Source organism: Hoplias malabaricus, chromosome 3 (genome assembly GCF_029633855.1).
Source record: "Hoplias malabaricus isolate fHopMal1 chromosome 3, fHopMal1.hap1, whole genome shotgun sequence".
Classification (NCBI taxonomy): domain Eukaryota; kingdom Metazoa; phylum Chordata; class Actinopteri; order Characiformes; family Erythrinidae; genus Hoplias; species Hoplias malabaricus.
This window is the reverse complement of record NC_089802.1, coordinates 17,958,520-17,981,783: the sequence shown is the minus strand read 5'-3', so window position 1 is coordinate 17,981,783 and position 23,264 is coordinate 17,958,520. Positions and strand designations below refer to the sequence as shown.

The following is a 23,264-nucleotide window of genomic DNA, read 5'->3' as shown; positions in this document are numbered from 1 at the left end:
AGATTCCTAAGACTTCGGACTGGCCGACGCGGCTTTATGGTTTGCTTTATACGGCCGCCTGCGTGTTGGGCATTCTTTTGATGTGTTCTCCGTTGGTTCGGCCAGCTTGGGCCATCCTACGCCCTTTGAATATTGGAGAACTTGAAGGAATTGAAGAAACGTCAAGCCGACTCTTCCAAGTTGCTGCTGTTGAAAAGAGCAACAGAGGGCGCCAATTTGAGTATAAGCTGCTCAACAGCTTGGATGGTGGTTTCTTCAAAACCTTCTTTGGCAGCGGTGGGATTTGAACCCACGCCTCCGAAGAGACTGGAGCCTTAATCCAGCGCCTTAGACCGCTCGGCCACGCTACCGGCTTCGTGCGGCTTTCGCACTGCAATGGCAACGGCATAGTTTATCCACTTGGACGCTAAAGTGTCTGCTTTTCTTCTTCTATCGGCGGACATATTTGGGGTCAACCTCGTGCCGCACTGCATTGGTGAGAACAATATAACTTTTGAGATCATTTACTAAGCAACTGATCTTTTACAAAAATTAATAAAACAGACGCCCAGTGAACACAGAGGATGTGGAAATCAGTCTAACAAAAGCCCACCACAAGGACATCTGCCGTTCATTGATACTACACCAACATCGTACACGCAAGCTCTTGCCACAGACATTTTCAACATGGCGCTTTTCCAAGGATGGACCGAGCCAACATCTTCACAAAAGCTTCGCTGGCAGTGGTGGGATTCGAACCCACGCCTCCACAGAGACTGGAGCCTAAATCCAGCGCCTTCGACCACTCGGCCACACTACCGCCGAGAAGCCCCGGCCCTCTTATTCCTAGCCAAAACAGAAGGGGGCGTAACACGCGAGCTAGAGAATCTCAGTCAAGTCATCTATTGGCAGATACAGACAAAGAAGCGCTAGATTCCTAAGACTTCGGACTGGCCGACGCGGCTTTATGGTTTGCTTTATACGGCCGCCTGCGTGTTGGGCATTCTTTTGATGTGTTCTCCGTTGGTTCGGCCAGCTTGGGCCATCCTACGCCCTTTGAATATTGGAGAACTTGAAGGAATTGAAGAAACGTCAAGCCGACTCTTCCAAGTTGCTGCTGTTGAAAAGAGCAACAGAGGGCGCCAAGTTGAGTATAAGCTGCTCAACAGCTTGGATGGTGGTTTCTTCAAAACCTTCTTTGGCAGCGGTGGGATTTGAACCCACGCCTGCGAAGAGACTGGAGCCTTAATCCAGCGCCTTAGACCGCTCGGCCACGCTACCGGCTTCGTGCGGCTTTCGCACTGCAATGGCAACGGCATAGTTTATCCACTTGGACGCTAAAGTGTCTGCTTTTCTTCTTCTATCGGCGGACATATTTGGGGTCAACCTCGTGCCGCACTGCATTGGTGAGAACAATATAACTTTTGAGATCATTTACTAAGCAACTGATCTTTTACAAAAATTAATAAAACAGACGCCCAGTGAACACAGAGGATGTGGAAATCAGTCTAACAAAAGCCCACCACAAGGACATCTGCCGTTCATTGATACTACACCAACATCGTACACGCAAGCTCTTGCCACAGACATTTTCAACATGGCGCTTTTCCAAGGATGGACCGAGCCAACATCTTCACAAAAGCTTCGCTGGCAGTGGTGGGATTCGAACCCACGCCTCCACAGAGACTGGAGCCTAAATCCAGCGCCTTCGACCACTCGGCCACACTACCTCCGAGAAGCCCCGGCCCTCTTATTCCTAGCCAAAACAGAAGGGGGCGTAACACGCGAGCTAGAGAATCTCAGTCAAGTCATCTATTGGCAGATGCAGACAAAGAAGCGCTAGATTCCTAAGACTTCGGACTGGCCGACGCGGCTTTATGGTTTGCTTTATACGGCCGCCTGCGTGTTGGGCATTCTTTTGACGTGTTCTCCGTTGGTTCGGCCAGCTTGGGCCATCCTACGCCCTTTGAATATTGGAGAACTTGAAGGAATTGAAGAAACGTCAAGCCGACTCTTCCAAGTTGCTGCTGTTGAAAAGAGCAACAGAGGGCGCCAATTTGAGTATAAGCTGCTCAACAGCTTGGATGGTGGTTTCTTCAAAACCTTCTTTGGCAGCGGTGGGATTTGAACCCACGACTCCGAAGAGACTGGAGCCTTAATCCAGCGCCTTAGACCGCTCGGCCACGCTACCGGCTTCGTGCGGCTTTCGCACTGCAATGGCAACGGCATAGTTTATCCACTTGGACGCTAAAGTGTCTGCTTTTCTTCTTCTATCGGCGGACATATTTGGGGTCAACCTCGTGCCGCACTGCATTGGTGAGAACAATATAACTTTTGAGATCATTTACTAAGCAACTGATCTTTTACAAAAATTAATAAAACAGACGCCCAGTGAACACAGAGGATGTGGAAATCAGTCTAACAAAAGCCCACCACAAGGACATCTGCCGTTCATTGATACTACACCAACATCGTACACGCAAGCTCTTGCCACAGACATTTTCAACATGGCGCTTTTCCAAGGATGGACCGAGCCAACATCTTCACAAAAGCTTCGCTGGCAGTGGTGGGATTCGAACCCACGCCTCCACAGAGACTGGAGCCTAAATCCAGCGCCTTCGACCACTCGGCCACACTACCGCCGAGAAGCCCCGGCCCTCTTATTCCTAGCCAAAACAGAAGGGGGCGTAACACGCGAGCTAGAGAATCTCAGTCAAGTCATCTATTGGCAGATACAGACAAAGAAGCGCTAGATTCCTAAGACTTCGGACTGGCCGACGCGGCTTTATGGTTTGCTTTATACGGCCGCCTGCGTGTTGGGCATTCTTTTGATGTGTTCTCCGTTGGTTCGGCCAGCTTGGGCCATCCTACGCCCTTTGAATATTGGAGAACTTGAAGGAATTGAAGAAACGTCAAGCCGACTCTTCCAAGTTGCTGCTGTTGAAAAGAGCAACAGAGGGCGCCAATTTGAGTATAAGCTGCTCAACAGCTTGGATGGTGGTTTCTTCAAAACCTTCTTTGGCAGCGGTGGGATTTGAACCCACGCCTGCGAAGAGACTGGAGCCTTAATCCAGCGCCTTAGACCGCTCGGCCACGCTACCGGCTTCGTGCGGCTTTCGCACTGCAATGGCAACGGCATAGTTTATCCACTTGGACGCTAAAGTGTCTGCTTTTCTTCTTCTATCGGCGGACATATTTGGGGTCAACCTCGTGCCGCACTGCATTGGTGAGAACAATATAACTTTTGAGATCATTTACTAAGCAACTGATCTTTTACAAAAATTAATAAAACAGACGCCCAGTGAACACAGAGGATGTGGAAATCAGTCTAACAAAAGCCCACCACAAGGACATCTGCCGTTCATTGATACTACACCAACATCGTACACGCAAGCTCTTGCCACAGACATTTTCAACATGGCGCTTTTCCAAGGATGGACCGAGCCAACATCTTCACAAAAGCTTCGCTGGCAGTGGTGGGATTCGAACCCACGCCTCCACAGAGACTGGAGCCTAAATCCAGCGCCTTCGACCACTCGGCCACACTACCTCCGAGAAGCCCCGGCCCTCTTATTCCTAGCCAAAACAGAAGGGGGCGTAACACGCGAGCTAGAGAATCTCAGTCAAGTCATCTATTGGCAGATGCAGACAAAAAAGCGCTAGATTCCTAAGACTTCGGACTGGCCGACGCGGCTTTATGGTTTGCTTTATACGGCCGCCTGCGTGTTGGGCATTCTTTTGACGTGTTCTCCGTTGGTTCGGCCAGCTTGGGCCATCCTACGCCCTTTGAATATTGGAGAACTTGAAGGAATTGAAGAAACGTCAAGCCGACTCTTCCAAGTTGCTGCTGTTGAAAAGAGCAACAGAGGGCGCCAATTTGAGTATAAGCTGCTCAACAGCTTGGATGGTGGTTTCTTCAAAACCTTCTTTGGCAGCGGTGGGATTTGAACCCACGCCTCCGAAGAGACTGGAGCCTTAATCCAGCGCCTTAGACCGCTCGGCCACGCTACCGGCTTCGTGCAGCTTTCGCACTGCAATGGCAACGGCATAGTTTATCCACTTGGACGCTAAAGTGTCTGCTTTTCTTCTTCTATCGGCGGACATATTTGGGGTCAACCTCGTGCCGCACTGCATTGGTGAGAACAATATAACTTTTGAGATTATTTACTAAGCAACTGATCTTTTACAAAAATTAATAAAACAGACGCCCAGTGAACACAGAGGATGTGGAAATCAGTCTAACAAAAGCCCACCACAAGGACATCTGCCGTTCATTGATACTACACCAACATCGTACACGCAAGCTCTTGCCACAGACATTTTCAACATGGCGCTTTTCCAAGGATGGACCGAGCCAACATCTTCACAAAAGCTTCGCTGGCAGTGGTGGGATTCGAACCCACGCCTCCACAGAGACTGGAGCCTAAATCCAGTGCCATCGACCACTCGGCCACACTACCTCCGAGAAGCCCCGGCTCTCTTATTCCTAGCCAAAACAGAAGGGGGCGTAACACGCGAGCTAGAGAATCTCAGTCAAGTCATCTATTGGCAGATGCAGACAAAGAAGCGCTAGATTCCTAAGACTTCGGACTGGCCGACGCGGCTTTATGGTTTGCTTTATACGGCCGCCTGCGTGTTGGGCATTCTTTTGATGTGTTCTCCGTTGGTTCGGCCAGCTTGGGCCATCCTACGCCCTTTGAATATTGGAGAACTTGAAGGAATTGAAGAAACGTCAAGCCGACTCTTCCAAGTTGCTGCTGTTGAAAAGAGCAACAGAGGGCGCCAAGTTGAGTATAAGCTGCTCAACAGCTTGGATGGTGGTTTCTTCAAAACCTTCTTTGGCAGCGGTGGGATTTGAACCCACGCCTCCGAAGAGACTGGAGCCTTAATCCAGCGCCTTAGACCGCTCGGCCACGCTACCGGCTTTGTCGGCTTTCGCACTGCAATGGCAATGGCATAGTTTATCCACTTGGACGCTAAAGTGTCTGCTTTTCTTCTTCTATCGGCGGACATATTTGGGGTCAACCTCGTGCCGCACTGCATTGGTGAGAACAATATAACTTTTGAGATCATTTACTAAGCAACTGATCTTTTACAAAAATTAATAAAACAGACGCCCAGTGAACACAGAGGATGTGGAAATCAGTCTAACAAAAGCCCACCACAAGGACATCTGCCGTTCATTGATACTACACCAACATCGTACACGCAAGCTCTTGCCACAGACATTTTCAACATGGCGCTTTTCCAAGGATGGACCGAGCCAACATCTTCACAAAAGCTTCGCTGGCAGTGGTGGGATTCGAACCCACGCCTCCACAGAGACTGGAGCCTAAATCCAGCGCCTTCGACCACTCGGCCACACTACCGCCGAGAAGCCCCGGCCCTCTTATTCCTAGCCAAAACAGAAGGGGGCGTAACACGCGAGCTAGAGAATCTCAGTCAAGTCATCTATTGGCAGATGCAGACTAAGAAGCGCTAGATTCCTAAGACTTCGGACTGGCCGACGCGGCTTTATGGTTTGCTTTATACGGCCGCCTGCGTGTTGGGCATTCTTTTGATGTGTTCTCCGTTGGTTCGGCCAGCTTGGGCCATCCTACGCCCTTTGAATATTGGAGAACTTGAAGGAATTGAAGAAACGTCAAGCCGACTCTTCCAAGTTGCTGCTGTTGAAAAGAGCAACAGAGGGCGCCAATTTGAGTATAAGCTGCTCAACAGCTTGGATGGTGGTTTCTTCAAAACCTTCTTTGGCAGCGGTGGGATTTGAACCCACGCCTCCGAAGAGACTGGAGCCTTAATCCAGCGCCTTAGACCGCTCGGCCACGCTACCGGCTTCGTGCGGCTTTCGCACTGCAATGGCAACGGCATAGTTTATCCACTTGGACGCTAAAGTGTCTGCTTTTCTTCTTCTATCGGCGGACATATTTGGGGTCAACCTCGTGCCGCACTGCATTGGTGAGAACAATATAACTTTTGAGATCATTTACTAAGCAACTGATCTTTTACAAAAATTAATAAAACAGACGCCCAGTGAACACAGAGGATGTGGAAATCAGTCTAACAAAAGCCCACCACAAGGACATCTGCCGTTTATTGATACTACACCAACATCGTACACGCAAGGTCTTGCCACAGACATTTTCAACATGGCGCTTTTCCAAGGATGGACCGAGCCAACATCTTCACAAAAGCTTCGCTGGCAGTGGTGGGATTCGAACCCACGCCTCCACAGAGACTGGAGCCTAAATCCAGCGCCTTCGACCACTCGGCCACACTACCTCCGAGAAGCCCCGGCCCTCTTATTCCTAGCCAAAACAGAAGGGGGCGTAACACGCGAGCTAGAGAATCTCAGTCAAGTCATCTATTGGCAGATGCAGACTAAGAAGCGCTAGATTCCTAAGACTTCGGACTGGCCGACGCGGCTTTATGGTTTGCTTTATACGGCCGCCTGCGTGTTGGGCATTCTTTTGATGTGTTCTCCGTTGGTTCGGCCAGCTTGGGCCATCCTACGCCCTTTGAATATTGGAGAACTTGAAGGAATTGAAGAAACGTCAAGCCGACTCTTCCAAGTTGCTGCTGTTGAAAAGAGCAACAGAGGGCGCCAATTTGAGTATAAGCTGCTCAACAGCTTGGATGGTGGTTTCTTCAAAACCTTCTTTGGCAGCGGTGGGATTTGAACCCACGCCTCCGAAGAGACTGGAGCCTTAATCCAGCGCCTTAGACCGCTCGGCCACGCTACCGGCTTCGTGCGGCTTTCGCACTGCAATGGCAACGGCATAGTTTATCCACTTGGACGCTAAAGTGTCTGCTTTTCTTCTTCTATCGGCGGACATATTTGGGGTCAACCTCGTGCCGCACTGCATTGGTGAGAACAATATAACTTTTGAGATCATTTACTAAGCAACTGATCTTTTACAAAAATTAATAAAACAGACGCCCAGTGAACACAGAGGATGTGGAAATCAGTCTAACAAAAGCCCACCACAAGGACATCTGCCGTTCATTGATACTACACCAACATCGTACACGCAAGCTCTTGCCACAGACATTTTCAACATGGCGCTTTTCCAAGGATGGACCGAGCCAACATCTTCACAAAAGCTTCGCTGGCAGTGGTGGGATTCGAACCCACGCCTCCACAGAGACTGGAGCCTAAATCCAGCGCCTTCGACCACTCGGCCACACTACCTCCGAGAAGCCCCGGCCCTCTTATTCCTAGCCAAAACAGAAGGGGGCGTAACACGCGAGCTAGAGAATCTCAGTCAAGTCATCTATTGGCAGATGCAGACAAAGAAGCGCTAGATTCCTAAGACTTCGGACTGGCCGACGCGGCTTTATGGTTTGCTTTATACGGCCGCCTGCGTGTTGGGCATTCTTTTGATGTGTTCTCCGTTGGTTCGGCCAGCTTGGGCCATCCTACGCCCTTTGAATATTGGAGAACTTGAAGGAATTGAAGAAACGTCAAGCCGACTCTTCCGAGTTGCTGCTGTTGAAAAGAGCAACAGAGGGCGCCAATTTGAGTATAAGCTGCTCAACAGCTTGGATGGTGGTTTCTTCAAAACCTTCTTTGGCAGCGGTGGGATTTGAACCCACGCCTCCGAAGAGACTGGAGCCTTAATCCAGCGCCTTAGACCGCTCGGCCACGCTACCGGCTTCGTGCGGCTTTCGCACTGCAATGGCAACGGCATAGTTTATCCACTTGGACGCTAAAGTGTCTGCTTTTCTTCTTCTATCGGCGGACATATTTGGGGTCAACCTCGTGCCGCACTGCATTGGTGAGAACAATATAACTTTTGAGATCATTTACTAAGCAACTGATCTTTTACAAAAATTAATAAAACAGACGCCCAGTGAACACAGAGGATGTGGAAATCAGTCTAACAAAAGCCCACCACAAGGACATCTGCCGTTCATTGATACTACACCAACATCGTACACGCAAGCTCTTGCCACAGACATTTTCAACATGGCACTTTTCCAAGGATGGACCGAGCCAACATCTTCACAAAAGCTTCGCTGGCAGTGGTGGGATTCGAACCCACGCCTCCACAGAGACTGGAGCCTAAATCCAGCGCCTTCGACCACTCGGCCACACTACCTCCGAGAAGCCCCGGCCCTCTTATTCCTAGCCAAAACAGAAGGGGGCGTAACACGCGAGCTAGAGAATCTCAGTCAAGTCATCTATTGGCAGATGCAGACAAAGAAGCGCTAGATTCCTAAGACTTCGGACTGGCCGACGCGGCTTTATGGTTTGCTTTATACGGCCGCCTGCGTGTTGGGCATTCTTTTGATGTGTTCTCCGTTGGTTCGGCCAGCTTGGGCCATCCTACGCCCTTTGAATATTGGAGAACTTGAAGGAATTGAAGAAACGTCAAGCCGACTCTTCCAAGTTGCTGCTGTTGAAAAGAGCAACAGAGGGCGCCAATTTGAGTATAAGCTGCTCAACAGCTTGGATGGTGGTTTCTTCAAAACCTTCTTTGGCAGCGGTGGGATTTGAACCCACGCCTCCGAAGAGACTGGAGCCTTAATCCAGCGCCTTAGACCGCTCGGCCACGCTACCGGCTTCGTGCGGCTTTCGCACTGCAATGGCAACGGCATAGTTTATCCACTTGGACGCTAAAGTGTCTGCTTTTCTTCTTCTATCGGCGGACATATTTGGGGTCAACCTCGTGCCGCACTGCATTGGTGAGAACAATATAACTTTTGAGATCATTTACTAAGCAACTGATCTTTTACAAAAATTAATAAAACAGACGCCCAGTGAACACAGAGGATGTGGAAATCAGTCTAACAAAAGCCCACCACAAGGACATCTGCCGTTCATTGATACTACACCAACATCGTACACGCAAGCTCTTGCCACAGACATTTTCAACATGGCGCTTTTCCAAGGATGGACCGAGCCAACATCTTCACAAAAGCTTCGCTGGCAGTGGTGGGATTCGAACCCACGCCTCCACAGAGACTGGAGCCTAAATCCAGCGCCTTCGACCACTCGGCCACACTACCTCCGAAAAGCCCCGGCCCTCTTATTCCTAGCCAAAACAGAAGGGGGCGTAACACGCGAGCTAGAGAATCTCAGTCAAGTCATCTATTGGCAGATGCAGACAAAGAAGCGCTAGATTCCTAAGACTTCGGACTGGCCGACGCGGCTTTATGGTTTGCTTTATACGGCCGCCTGCGTGTTGGGCATTCTTTTGACGTGTTCTCCGTTGGTTCGGCCAGCTTGGGCCATCCTACGCCCTTTGAATATTGGAGAACTTGAAGGAATTGAAGAAACGTCAAGCCGACTCTTCCAAGTTGCTGCTGTTGAAAAGAGCAACAGAGGGCGCCAAGTTGAGTATAAGCTGCTCAACAGCTTGGATGGTGGTTTCTTCAAAACCTTCTTTGGCAGCGGTGGGATTTGAACCCACGCCTCCGAAGAGACTGGAGCCTTAATCCAGCGCCTTAGACCGCTCGGCCACGCTACCGGCTTCGTGCGGCTTTCGCACTGCAATGGCAACGGCATAGTTTATCCACTTGGACGCTAAAGTGTCTGCTTTTCTTCTTCTATCGGCGGACATATTTGGGGTCAACCTCGTGCCGCACTGCATTGGTGAGAACAATATAACTTTTGAGATCATTTACTAAGCAACTGATCTTTTACAAAAATTAATAAAACAGACGCCCAGTGAACACAGAGGATGTGGAAATCAGTCTAACAAAAGCCCACCACAAGGACATCTGCCGTTCATTGATACTACACCAACATCGTACACGCAAGCTCTTGCCACAGACATTTTCAACATGGCGCTTTTCCAAGGATGGACCGAGCCAACATCTTCACAAAAGCTTCGCTGGCAGTGGTGGGATTCGAACCCACGCCTCCACAGAGACTGGAGCCTAAATCCAGCGCCTTCGACCACTCGGCCACACTACCTCCGAGAAGCCCCGGCCCTCTTATTCCTAGCCAAAACAGAAGGGGGCGTAACACGCGAGCTAGAGAATCTCAGTCAAGTCATCTATTGGCAGATGCAGACAAAGAAGCGCTAGATTCCTAAGACTTCGGACTGGCCGACGCGGCTTTATGGTTTGCTTTATACGGCCGCCTGCGTGTTGGGCATTCTTTTGATGTGTTCTCCGTTGGTTCGGCCAGCTTGGGCCATCCTACGCCCTTTGAATATTGGAGAACTTGAAGGAATTGAAGAAACGTCAAGCCGACTCTTCCAAGTTGCTGCTGTTGAAAAGAGCAACAGAGGGCGCCAATTTGAGTATAAGCTGCTCAACAGCTTGGATGGTGGTTTCTTCAAAACCTTCTTTGGCAGCGGTGGGATTTAACCCACGCCTCCGAAGAGACTGGAGCCTTAATCCAGCGCCTTAGACCGCTCGGCCACGCTACCGGCTTCGTGCGGCTTTCGCACTGCAATGGCAACGGCATAGTTTATCCACTTGGACGCTAAAGTGTCTGCTTTTCTTCTTCTATCGGCGGACATATTTGGGGTCAACCTCGTGCCGCACTGCATTGGTGAGAACAATATAACTTTTGAGATCATTTACTAAGCAACTGATCTTTTACAAAAATTAATAAAACAGACGCCCAGTGAACACAGAGGATGTGGAAATCAGTCTAACAAAAGCCCACCACAAGGACATCTGCCGTTCATTGATACTACACCAACATCGTACACGCAAGCTCTTGCCACAGACATTTTCAACATGGCGCTTTTCCAAGGATGGACCGAGCCAACATCTTCACAAAAGCTTCGCTGGCAGTGGTGGGATTCGAACCCACGCCTCCACAGAGACTGGAGCCTAAATCCAGCGCCTTCGACCACTCGGCCACACTACCTCCGAGAAGCCCCGGCCCTCTTATTCCTAGCCAAAACAGAAGGGGGCGTAACACGCGAGCTAGAGAATCTCAGTCAAGTCATCTATTGGCAGATGCAGACAAAGAAGCGCTAGATTCCTAAGACTTCGGACTGGCCGACGCGGCTTTATGGTTTGCTTTATACGGCCGCCTGCGTGTTGGGCATTCTTTTGACGTGTTCTCCGTTGGTTCGGCCAGCTTGGGCCATCCTACGCCCTTTGAATATTGGAGAACTTGAAGGAATTGAAGAAACGTCAAGCCGACTCTTCCAAGTTGCTGCTGTTGAAAAGAGCAACAGAGGGCGCCAAGTTGAGTATAAGCTGCTCAACAGCTTGGATGGTGGTTTCTTCAAAACCTTCTTTGGCAGCGGTGGGATTTGAACCCACGCCTCCGAAGAGACTGGAGCCTTAATCCAGCGCCTTAGACCGCTCGGCCACGCTACCGGCTTTGTGCGGCTTTCGCACTGCAATGGCAACGGCATAGTTTATCCACTTGGACGCTAAAGTGTCTGCTTTTCTTCTTCTATCGGCGGACATATTTGGGGTCAACCTCGTGCCGCACTGCATTGGTGAGAACAATATAACTTTTGAGATCATTTACTAAGCAACTGATCTTTTACAAAAATTAATAAAACAGACGCCCAGTGAACACAGAGGATGTGGAAATCAGTCTAACAAAAGCCCACCACAAGGACATCTGCCGTTCATTGATACTACACCAACATCGTACACGCAAGCTCTTGCCACAGACATTTTCAACATGGCGCTTTTCCAAGGATGGACCGAGCCAACATCTTCACAAAAGCTTCGCTGGCAGTGGTGGAATTCGAACCCACGCCTCCACAGAGACTGGAGCCTAAATCCAGCGCCTTCGACCACTCGGCCACACTACCTCCGAGAAGCCCCGGCCCTCTTATTCCTAGCCAAAACAGAAGGGGGCGTAACACGCGAGCTAGAGAATCTCAGTCAAGTCATCTATTGGCAGATGCAGACAAAGAAGCGCTAGATTCCTAAGACTTCGGACTGGCCGACGCGGCTTTATGGTTTGCTTTATACGGCCGCCTGCGTGTTGGGCATTCTTTTGATGTGTTCTCCGTTGGTTCGGCCAGCTTGGGCCATCCTACGCCCTTTGAATATTGGAGAACTTGAAGGAATTGAAGAAACGTCAAGCCGACTCTTCCAAGTTGCTGCTGTTGAAAAGAGCAACAGAGGGCGCCAAGTTGAGTATAAGCTGCTCAACAGCTTGGATGGTGGTTTCTTCAAAACCTTCTTTGGCAGCGGTGGGATTTGAACCCACGCCTCCGAAGAGACTGGAGCCTTAATCCAGCGCCTTAAACCGCTCGGCCACGCTACCGGCTTTGTACGGCTTTCGCACTGCAATGGCAACGGCATAGTTTATCCACTTGGATGCTAAAGTGTCTGCTTTTCTTCTTCTATCGGCGGACATATTTGGGGTCAACCTCGTGCCGCACTGCATTGGTGAGAACAATATAACTTTTGAGATCATTTACTAAGCAACTGATCTTTTACAAAAATTAATAAAACAGACGCCCAGTGAACACAGAGGATGTGGAAATCAGTCTAACAAAAGCCCACCACAAGGACATCTGCCGTTCATTGATACTACACCAACATCGTACACGCAAGCTCTTGCCACAGACATTTTCAACATGGCGCTTTTCCAAGGATGGACCAGCCAACATCTTCACAAAAGCTTCGCTGGCAGTGGTGGGATTCGAACCCACGCCTCCACAGAGACTGGAGCCTAAATCCAGCGCCTTCGACCACTCGGCCACACTACCTCCGAGAAGCCCCGGCCCTCTTATTCCTAGCCAAAACAGAAGGGGGCGTAACACGCGAGCTAGAGAATCTCAGTCAAGTCTTCTATTGGCAGATGCAGACAAAGAAGCGCTAGATTCCTAAGACTTCGGACTGGCCGACGCGGCTTTATGGTTTGCTTTATACGGCCGCCTGCGTGTTGGGCATTCTTTTGATGTGTTCTCCGTTGGTTCGGCCAGCTTGGGCCATCCTACGCCCTTTGAATATTGGAGAACTTGAAGGAATTGAAGAAACGTCAAGCCGACTCTTCCAAGTTGCTGCTGTTGAAAAGAGCAACAGAGGGCGCCAATTTGAGTATAAGCTGCTCAACAGCTTGGATGGTGGTTTCTTCAAAACCTTCTTTGGCAGCGGTGGGATTTGAACCCACGCCTCCGAAGAGACTGGAGCCTTAATCCAGCGCCTTAGACCGCTCGGCCACGCTACCGGCTTTGTGCGGTTTTCGCACTGCAATGGCAACGGCATAGTTTATCCACTTGGACGCTAAAGTGTCTGCTTTTCTTCTTCTATCGGCGGACATATTTGGGGTCAACCTCGTGCCGCACTGCATTGGTGAGAACAATATAACTTTTGAGATCATTTACTAAGCAACTGATCTTTTACAAAAATTAATAAAACAGACGCCCAGTGAACACAGAGGATGTGGAAATCAGTCTAACAAAAGCCCACCACAAGGACATCTGCCGTTCATTGATACTACACCAACATCGTACACGCAAGCTCTTGCCACAGACATTTTCAACATGGCGCTTTTCCAAGGATGGACCGAGCCAACATCTTCACAAAAGCTTCGCTGGCAGTGGTGGGATTCGAACCCACGCCTCCACAGAGACTGGAGCCTAAATCCAGCGCCTTCGACCACTCGGCCACACTACCTCCGAGAAGCCCCGCCCCTCTTATTCCTAGCCAAAACAGAAGGGGGCGTAACACGCGAGCTAGAGAATCTCAGTCAAGTCATCTATTGGCAGATGCAGACAAAGAAGCGCTAGATTCCTAAGACTTCGGACTGGCCGACGCGGCTTTATGGTTTGCTTTATACGGCCGCCTGCGTGTTGGGCATTCTTTTGATGTGTTCTCCGTTGGTTCGGCCAGCTTGGGCCATCCTACGCCCTTTGAATATTGGAGAACTTGAAGGAATTGAAGAAACGTCAAGCCGACTCTTCCAAGTTGCTGCTGTTGAAAAGAGCAACAGAGGGCGCCAATTTGAGTATAAGCTGCTCAACAGCTTGGATGGTGGTTTCTTCAAAACCTTCTTTGGCAGCGGTGGGATTTGAACCCACGCCTCCGAAGAGACTGGAGCCTTAATCCAGCGCCTTAGACCGCTCGGCCACGCTACCGGCTTCGTGCGGCTTTCGCACTGCAATGGCAACGGCATAGTTTATCCACTTGGACGCTAAAGTGTCTGCTTTTCTTCTTCTATCGGCGGACATATTTGGGGTCAACCTCGTGCCGCACTGCATTGGTGAGAACAATATAACTTTTGAGATCATTTACTAAGCAACTGATCTTTTACAAAAATTAATAAAACAGACGCCCAGTGAACACAGAGGATGTGGAAATCAGTCTAACAAAAGCCCACCACAAGGACATCTGCCGTTCATTGATACTACACCAACATCGTACACGCAAGCTCTTGCCACAGACATTTTCAACATGGCGCTTTTCCAAGGATGGACCAGCCAACATCTTCACAAAAGCTTCGCTGGCAGTGGTGGGATTCGAACCCACGCCTCCACAGAGACTGGAGCCTAAATCCAGCGCCTTCGACCACTCGGCCACACTACCTCCGAGAAGCCCCGGCCCTCTTATTCCTAGCCAAAACAGAAGGGGGCGTAACACGCGAGCTAGAGAATCTCAGTCAAGTCTTCTATTGGCAGATGCAGACAAAGAAGCGCTAGATTCCTAAGACTTCGGACTGGCCGACGCGGCTTTATGGTTTGCTTTATACGGCCGCCTGCGTGTTGGGCATTCTTTTGATGTGTTCTCCGTTGGTTCGGCCAGCTTGGGCCATCCTACGCCCTTTGAATATTGGAGAACTTGAAGGAATTGAAGAAACGTCAAGCCGACTCTTCCAAGTTGCTGCTGTTGAAAAGAGCAACAGAGGGCGCCAATTTGAGTATAAGCTGCTCAACAGCTTGGATGGTGGTTTCTTCAAAACCTTCTTTGGCAGCGGTGGGATTTGAACCCACGCCTCCGAAGAGACTGGAGCCTTAATCCAGCGCCTTAGACCGCTCGGCCACGCTACCGGCTTTGTGCGGTTTTCGCACTGCAATGGCAACGGCATAGTTTATCCACTTGGACGCTAAAGTGTCTGCTTTTCTTCTTCTATCGGCGGACATATTTGGGGTCAACCTCGTGCCGCACTGCATTGGTGAGAACAATATAACTTTTGAGATCATTTACTAAGCAACTGATCTTTTACAAAAATTAATAAAACAGACGCCCAGTGAACACAGAGGATGTGGAAATCAGTCTAACAAAAGCCCACCACAAGGACATCTGCCGTTCATTGATACTACACCAACATCGTACACGCAAGCTCTTGCCACAGACATTTTCAACATGGCGCTTTTCCAAGGATGGACCGAGCCAACATCTTCACAAAAGCTTCGCTGGCAGTGGTGGGATTCGAACCCACGCCTCCACAGAGACTGGAGCCTAAATCCAGCGCCTTCGACCACTCGGCCACACTACCTCCGAGAAGCCCCGCCCCTCTTATTCCTAGCCAAAACAGAAGGGGGCGTAACACGCGAGCTAGAGAATCTCAGTCAAGTCATCTATTGGCAGATGCAGACAAAGAAGCGCTAGATTCCTAAGACTTCGGACTGGCCGACGCGGCTTTATGGTTTGCTTTATACGGCCGCCTGCGTGTTGGGCATTCTTTTGATGTGTTCTCCGTTGGTTCGGCCAGCTTGGGCCATCCTACGCCCTTTGAATATTGGAGAACTTGAAGGAATTGAAGAAACGTCAAGCCGACTCTTCCAAGTTGCTGCTGTTGAAAAGAGCAACAGAGGGCGCCAATTTGAGTATAAGCTGCTCAACAGCTTGGATGGTGGTTTCTTCAAAACCTTCTTTGGCAGCGGTGGGATTTGAACCCACGCCTCCGAAGAGACTGGAGCCTTAATCCAGCGCCTTAGACCGCTCGGCCACGCTACCGGCTTCGTGCGGCTTTCGCACTGCAATGGCAACGGCATAGTTTATCCACTTGGACGCTAAAGTGTCTGCTTTTCTTCTTCTATCGGCGGACATATTTGGGGTCAACCTCGTGCCGCACTGCATTGGTGAGAACAATATAACTTTTGAGATCATTTACTAAGCAACTGATCTTTTACAAAAATTAATAAAACAGACGCCCAGTGAACACAGAGGATGTGGAAATCAGTCTAACAAAAGCCCACCACAAGGACATCTGCCGTTCATTGATACTACACCAACATCGTACACGCAAGCTCTTGCCACAGACATTTTCAACATGGCGCTTTTCCAAGGATGGACCGAGCCAACATCTTCACAAAAGCTTCGCTGGCAGTGGTGGGATTCGAACCCACGCCTCCACAGAGACTGGAGCCTAAATCCAGCGCCTTCGACCACTCGGCCACACTACCTCCGAGAAGCCCCGGCCCTCTTATTCCTAGCCAAAACAGAAGGGGGCGTAACACGCGAGCTAGAGAATCTCAGTCAAGTCATCTATTGGCAGATGCAGACAAAGAAGCGCTAGATTCCTAAGACTTCGGACTGGCCGACGCGGCTTTATGGTTTGCTTTATACGGCCGCCTGCGTGTTGGGCATTCTTTTGACGTGTTCTCCGTTGGTTCGGCCAGCTTGGGCCATCCTACGCCCTTTGAATATTGGAGAACTTGAAGGAATTGAAGAAACGTCAAGCCGACTCTTCCAAGTTGCTGCTGTTGAAAAGAGCAACAGAGGGCGCCAATTTGAGTATAAGCTGCTCAACAGCTTGGATGGTGGTTTCTTCAAAACCTTCTTTGGCAGCGGTGGGATTTGAACCCACGCCTCCGAAGAGACTGGAGCCTTAATCCAGCGCCTTAGACCGCTCGGCCACGCTACCGGCTTCATGCGGCTTTCGCACTGCAATGGCAACGGCATAGTTTATCCACTTGGACGCTGAAGTGTCTGCTTTTCTTCTTCTATCGGCGGACATATTTGGGGTCAACCTCGTGCCGCACTGCATTGGTGAGAACAATATAACTTTTGAGATCATTTACTAAGCAACTGATCTTTTACAAAAATTAATAAAACAGACGCCCAGTGAACACAGAGGATGTGGAAATCAGTCTAACAAAAGCCCACCACAAGGACATCTGCCGTTCATTGATACTACACCAACATCGTACACGCAAGCTCTTGCCACAGACATTTTCAACATGGCGCTTTTCCAAGGATGGACCGAGCCAACATCTTCACAAAAGCTTCGCTGGCAGTGGTGGGATTCGAACCCACGCCTCCACAGAGACTGGAGCCTAAATCCAGCGCCTTCGACCACTCGGCCACACTACCTCCGAGAAGCCCCGGCCCTCTTATTCCTAGCCAAAACCGAAGGGGGCGTAACACGCGAGCTAGAGAATCTCAGTCAAGTCATCTATTGGCAGATGCAGACAAAGAAGCGCTAGATTCCTAAGACTTCGGACTGGCCGACGCGGCTTTATGGTTTGCTTTATACGGCCGCCTGCGTGTTGGGCATTCTTTTGATGTGTTCTCCGTTGGTTCGGCCAGCTTGGGCCATCCTACGCCCTTTGAATATTGGAGAACTTGAAGGAATTGAAGAAACGTCAAGCCGACTCTTCCAAGTTGCTGCTGTTGAAAAGAGCAACAGAGGGCGCCAATTTGAGTATAAGCTGCTCAACAGCTTGGATGGTGGTTTCTTCAAAACCTTCTTTGGCAGCGGTGGGATTTGAACCCACGCCTCCGAAGAGACTGGAGCCTTAATCCAGCGCCTTAGACCGCTCGGCGACGCTACCGGCTTCGTGCGGCTTTCGCACTGCAATGGCAACGGCATAGTTTATCCACTTGGACGCTAAAGTGTCTGCTTTTCTTCTTCTATCGGCGGACATATTTGGGGTCAACCTCGTGCCGCACTGCATTGGTGAGAACAATATAACTTTTGAGATCATTTACTAAGCAACTGATCTTTTACAAAAATTAATAAAACAGACGCCCAGTGAACACAGAGGATGTGGAAATCAGTCTAACAAAAGCCCACCACAAGGACATCTGCCGTTCATTGATACTACACCAACATCGTACACGCAAGGTCTTGCCACAGACATTTTCAACATGGCGCTTTTCCAAGGATGGACAGAGCCAACATCTTCACAAAAGCTTCGCTGGCAGTGATGGGATTCGAACCCACGCCTCCACAGAGACTGGAGCCTAAATCCAGCGCCTTCGACCACTCGGCCACACTACCTCCGAGAAGCCCCGGTCCTCTTATTCCTAGCCAAAACAGAAGGGGGCGTAACACGCGAGCTAGAGAATCTCAGTCAAGTCATCTATTGGCAGATGCAGACAAAGAAGCGCTAGATTCCTAAGACTTCGGACTGGCCGACGCGGCTTTATGGTTTGCTTTATACGGCCGCCTGCGTGTTGGGCATTCTTTTGATGTGTTCTCCGTTGGTTCGGCCAGCTTGGGCCATCCTACGCCCTTTGAATATTGGAGAACTTGAAGGAATTGAAGAAACGTCAAGCCGACTCTTCCAAGTTGCTGCTGTTGAAAAGAGCAACAGAGGGCGCCAATTTGAGTATAAGCTGCTCAACAGCTTGGATGGTGGTTTCTTCAAAACCTTCTTTGGCAGCGGTGGGATTTGAACCCACGCCTCCGAAGAGACTGGAGCCTTAATCCAGTGCCTTAGACCGCTCGGCGACGCTACCGGCTTCGTGCGGCTTTCGCACTGCAATGGCAACGGCATAGTTTATCCACTTGGACGCTAAAGTGTCTGCTTTTCTTCTTCTATCGGCGGACATATTTGGGGTCAACCTCGTGCCGCACTGCATTGGTGAGAACAATATAACTTTTGAGATCATTTACTAAGCAACTGATCTTTTACAAAAATTAATAAAACAGACGCCCAGTGAACACAGAGGATGTGGAAATCAGTCTAACAAAAGCCCACCACAAGGACATCTGCCGTTCATTGATACTACACCAACATCGTACACGCAAGGTCTTGCCACAGACATTTTCAACATGGCTCTTTTCCAAGGATGGACAGAGCCAACATCTTCACAAAAGCTTCGCTGGCAGTGGTGGGATTTGAACCCACGCCTCCACAGAGACTGGAGCCTAAATCCAGCGCCTTCGACCACTCGGCCACACTACCTCCGAGAAGCCCCGGCCCTCTTATTCCTAGCCAAAACAGAAGGGGGCGTAACACGCGAGCTAGAGAATCTCAGTCAAGTCATCTATTGGCAGATGCAGACAAAGAAGCGCTAGATTCCTAAGACTTCGGACTGGCCGACGCGGCTTTATGGTTTGCTTTATACGGCCGCCTGCGTGTTGGGCATTCTTTTGATGTGTTCTTCGTTGGTTCGGCCAGCTTGGGCCATCCTACGCCCTTTGAATATTGGAGAACTTGAAGGAATTGAAGAAACGTCAAGCCGACTCTTCCAAGTTGCTGCTGTTGAAAAGAGCAACAGAGGGCGCCAATTTGAGTATAAGCTGCTCAACAGCTTGGATGGTGGTTTCTTCAAAACCTTCTTTGGCAGCGGTGGGATTTGAACCCACGCCTCCGAAGAGACTGGAGCCTTAATCCAGCGCCTTAGACCACTCGGCCACGCTACCGGCTTCGTGCGGCTTTCGCACTGCAATGGCAACGGCATAGTTTATCCACTTGGACGCTAAAGTGTCTGCTTTTCTTCTTCTATCGGCGGACATATTTGGGGTCAACCTCGTGCCGCACTGCATTGGTGAGAACAATATAACTTTTGAGATCATTTACTAAGCAACTGATCTTTTACAAAAATTAATAAAACAGACGCCCAGTGAACACAGAGGATGTGGAAATCAGTCTAACAAAAGCCCACCACAAGGACATCTGCCGTTCATTGATACTACACCAACATCGTACACGCAAGCTCTTGCCACAGACATTTTCAACATGGCGCTTTTCCAAGGATGGACCGAGCCAACATCTTCACAAAAGCTTCGCTGGCAGTGGTGGGATTCGAATCCACGCCTCCACAGAGACTGGAGCCTAAATCCAGCGCCTTCGACCACTCGGCCACACTACCTCCGAGAAGCCCCGGTCCTCTTATTCCTAGCCAAAACAGAAGGGGGCGTAACACGCGAGCTAGAGAATCTCAGTCAAGTCATCTATTGGCAGATGCAGACAAAGAAGCGCTAGATTCCTAAGACTTCGGACTGGCCGACGCGGCTTTATGGTTTGCTTTATACGGCCGCCTGCGTGTTGGGCATTCTTTTGATGTGTTCTCCGTTGGTTCGGCCAGCTTGGGCCATCCTACGCCCTTTGAATATTGGAGAACTTGAAGGAATTGAAGAAACGTCAAGCCGAATCTTCCAAGTTGCTGCTGTTGAAAAGAGCAACAGAGGGCGCCAATTTGAGTATAAGCTGCTCAACAGCTTGGATGGTGGTTTCTTCAAAACCTTCTTTGGCAGCGGTGGGATTTGAACCCACGCCTCCGAAGAGACTGGAGCCTTAATCCAGTGCCTTAGACCGCTCGGCGACGCTACCGGCTTCGTGCGGCTTTCGCACTGCAATGGCAACGGCATAGTTTATCCACTTGGACGCTAAAGTGTCTGCTTTTCTTCTTCTATCGGCGGACATATTTGGGGTCAACCTCGTGCCGCACTGCATTGGTGAGAACAATATAACTTTTGAGATCATTTACTAAGCAACTGATCTTTTACAAAAATTAATAAAACAGACGCCCAGTGAACACAGAGGATGTGGAAATCAGTCTAACAAAAGCCCACCACAAGGACATCTGCCGTTCATTGATACTACACCAACATCGTACACGCAAGGTCTTGCCACAGACATTTTCAACATGGCGCTTTTCCAAGGATGGACAGAGCCAACATCTTCACAAAAGCTTCGCTGGCAGTGGTGGGATTTGAACCCACGCCTCCACAGAGACTGGAGCCTAAATCCAGCGCCTTCGACCACTCGGCCACACTACCTCCGAGAAGCCCCGGCCCTCTTATTCCTAGCCAAAACAGAAGGGGGCGTAACACGCGAGCTAGAGAATCTCAGTCAAGTCATCTATTGGCAGATGCAGACAAAGAAGCGCTAGATTCCTAAGACTTCGGACTGGCCGACGCGGCTTTATGGTTTGCTTTATACGGCCGCCTGCGTGTTGGGCATTCTTTTGATGTGTTCTTCGTTGGTTCGGCCAGCTTGGGCCATCCTACGCCCTTTGAATATTGGAGAACTTGAAGGAATTGAAGAAACGTCAAGCCGACTCTTCCAAGTTGCTGCTGTTGAAAAGAGCAACAGAGGGCGCCAATTTGAGTATAAGCTGCTCAACAGCTTGGATGGTGGTTTCTTCAAAACCTTCTTTGGCAGCGGTGGGATTTGAACCCACGCCTCCGAAGAGACTGGAGCCTTAATCCAGCGCCTTAGACCGCTCGGCCACGCTACCGGCTTCGTGCGGCTTTCGCACTGCAATGGCAACGGCATAGTTTATCCACTTGGACGCTAAAGTGTCTGCTTTTCTTCTTCTATCGGCGGACATATTTGGGGTCAACCTCGTGCCGCACTGCATTGGTGAGAACAATATAACTTTTGAGATCATTTACTAAGCAACTGATCTTTTACAAAAATTAATAAAACAGACGCCCAGTGAACACAGAGGATGTGGAAATCAGTTTAACAAAAGCCCACCACAAGGACATCTGCCGTTCATTGATACTACACCAACATCGTACACGCAAGCTCTTGCCACAGACATTTTCAACATGGCGCTTTTCCAAGGATGGACCGAGCCAACATCTTCACAAAAGCTTAGCTGGCAGTGGTGGGATTCGAACCCACGCCTCCACAGAGACTGGAGCCTAAATCCAGCGCCTTCGACCACTCGGCCACACTACCTCCGAGAAGCCCCGGCCCTCTTATTCCTAGCCAAAACCGAAGGGGGCGTAACACGCGAGCTAGAGAATCTCAGTCAAGTCATCTATTGGCAGATGCAGACAAAGAAGCGCTAGATTCCTAAGACTTCGGACTGGCCGACGCGGCTTTATGGTTTGCTTTATACGGCCGCCTGCGTGTTGGGCATTCTTTTGATGTGTTCTCCGTTGGTTCGGCCAGCTTGGGCCATCCTACGCCCTTTGAATATTGGAGAACTTGAAGGAATTGAAGAAACGTCAAGCCGACTCTTCCAAGTTGCTGCTGTTGAAAAGAGCAACAGAGGGCGCCAATTTGAGTATAAGCTGCTCAACAGCTTGGATGGTGGTTTCTTCAAAACCTTCTTTGGCAGCGGTGGGATTTGAACCCACGCCTCCGAAGAGACTGGAGCCTTAATCCAGCGCCTTAGACCGCTCGGCCACGCTACCGGCTTCGTGCGGCTTTCGCACTGCAATGGCAACGGCATAGTTTATCCACTTGGACGCTAAAGTGTCTGCTTTTCTTCTTCTATCGGCGGACATATTTGGGGTCAACCTCGTGCCGCACTGCATTGGTGAGAACAATATAACTTTTGAGATCATTTACTAAGCAACTGATCTTTTACAAAAATTAATAAAACAGACGCCCAGTGAACACAGAGGATGTGGAAATCAGTCTAACAAAAGCCCACCACAAGGACATCTGCCGTTCATTGATACTACACCAACATCGTACACGCAAGCTCTTGCCACAGACATTTTCAACATGGCGCTTTTCCAAGGATGGACCGAGCCAACATCTTCACAAAAGCTTCGCTGGCAGTGGTGGGATTCGAACCCACGCCTCCACAGAGACTGGAGCCTAAATCCAGCGCCTTCGACCACTCGGCCACACTACCTCCGAGAAGCCCCGGCCCTCTTATTCCTAGCCAAAACAGAAGGGGGCGTAACACGCGAGCTAGAGAATCTCAGTCAAGTCATCTATTGGCAGATGCAGACAAAGAAGCGCTAGATTCCTAAGACTTCGGACTGGCCGACGCGGCTTTATGGTTTGCTTTATACGGCCGCCTGCGTGTTGGGCATTCTTTTGATGTGTTCTCCGTTGGTTCGGCCAGCTTGGGCCATCCTACGCCCTTTGAATATTGGAGAACTTGAAGGAATTGAAGAAACGTCAAGCCGACTCTTCCAAGTTGCTGCTGTTGAAAAGAGCAACAGAGGGCGCCAAGTTGAGTATAAGCTGCTCAACAGCTTGGATGGTGGTTTCTTCAAAACCTTCTTTGGCAGCGGTGGGATTTGAACCCACGCCTCCGAAGAGACTGGAGCCTTAATCCAGCGCCTTAGACCGCTCGGCCACGCTACCGGCTTCGTGCAGCTTTCGCACTGCAATGGCAACGACATAGTTTATCCACTTGGACGCTAAAGTGTCTGCTTTTCTTCTTCTATCGGCGGACATATTTGGGGTCAACCTCGTGCCGCACTGCATTGGTGAGAACAATATAACTTTTGAGATCATTTACTAAGCAACTGA

General features: G+C 49.9%; 1 non-coding gene across 1 annotated transcript; it reads right to left on the bottom strand.

Moving 5' to 3' along the window:
• Window positions 1-19,374: 19,374 nt before the first annotated feature.
• On the bottom strand, window positions 19,375-19,456 carry trnal-aag (transfer RNA leucine (anticodon AAG)). The gene has a single exon. It is a non-coding gene; the product is annotated as a tRNA-Leu (tRNA).
• Window positions 19,457-23,264: the final 3,808 nt, after the last annotated feature.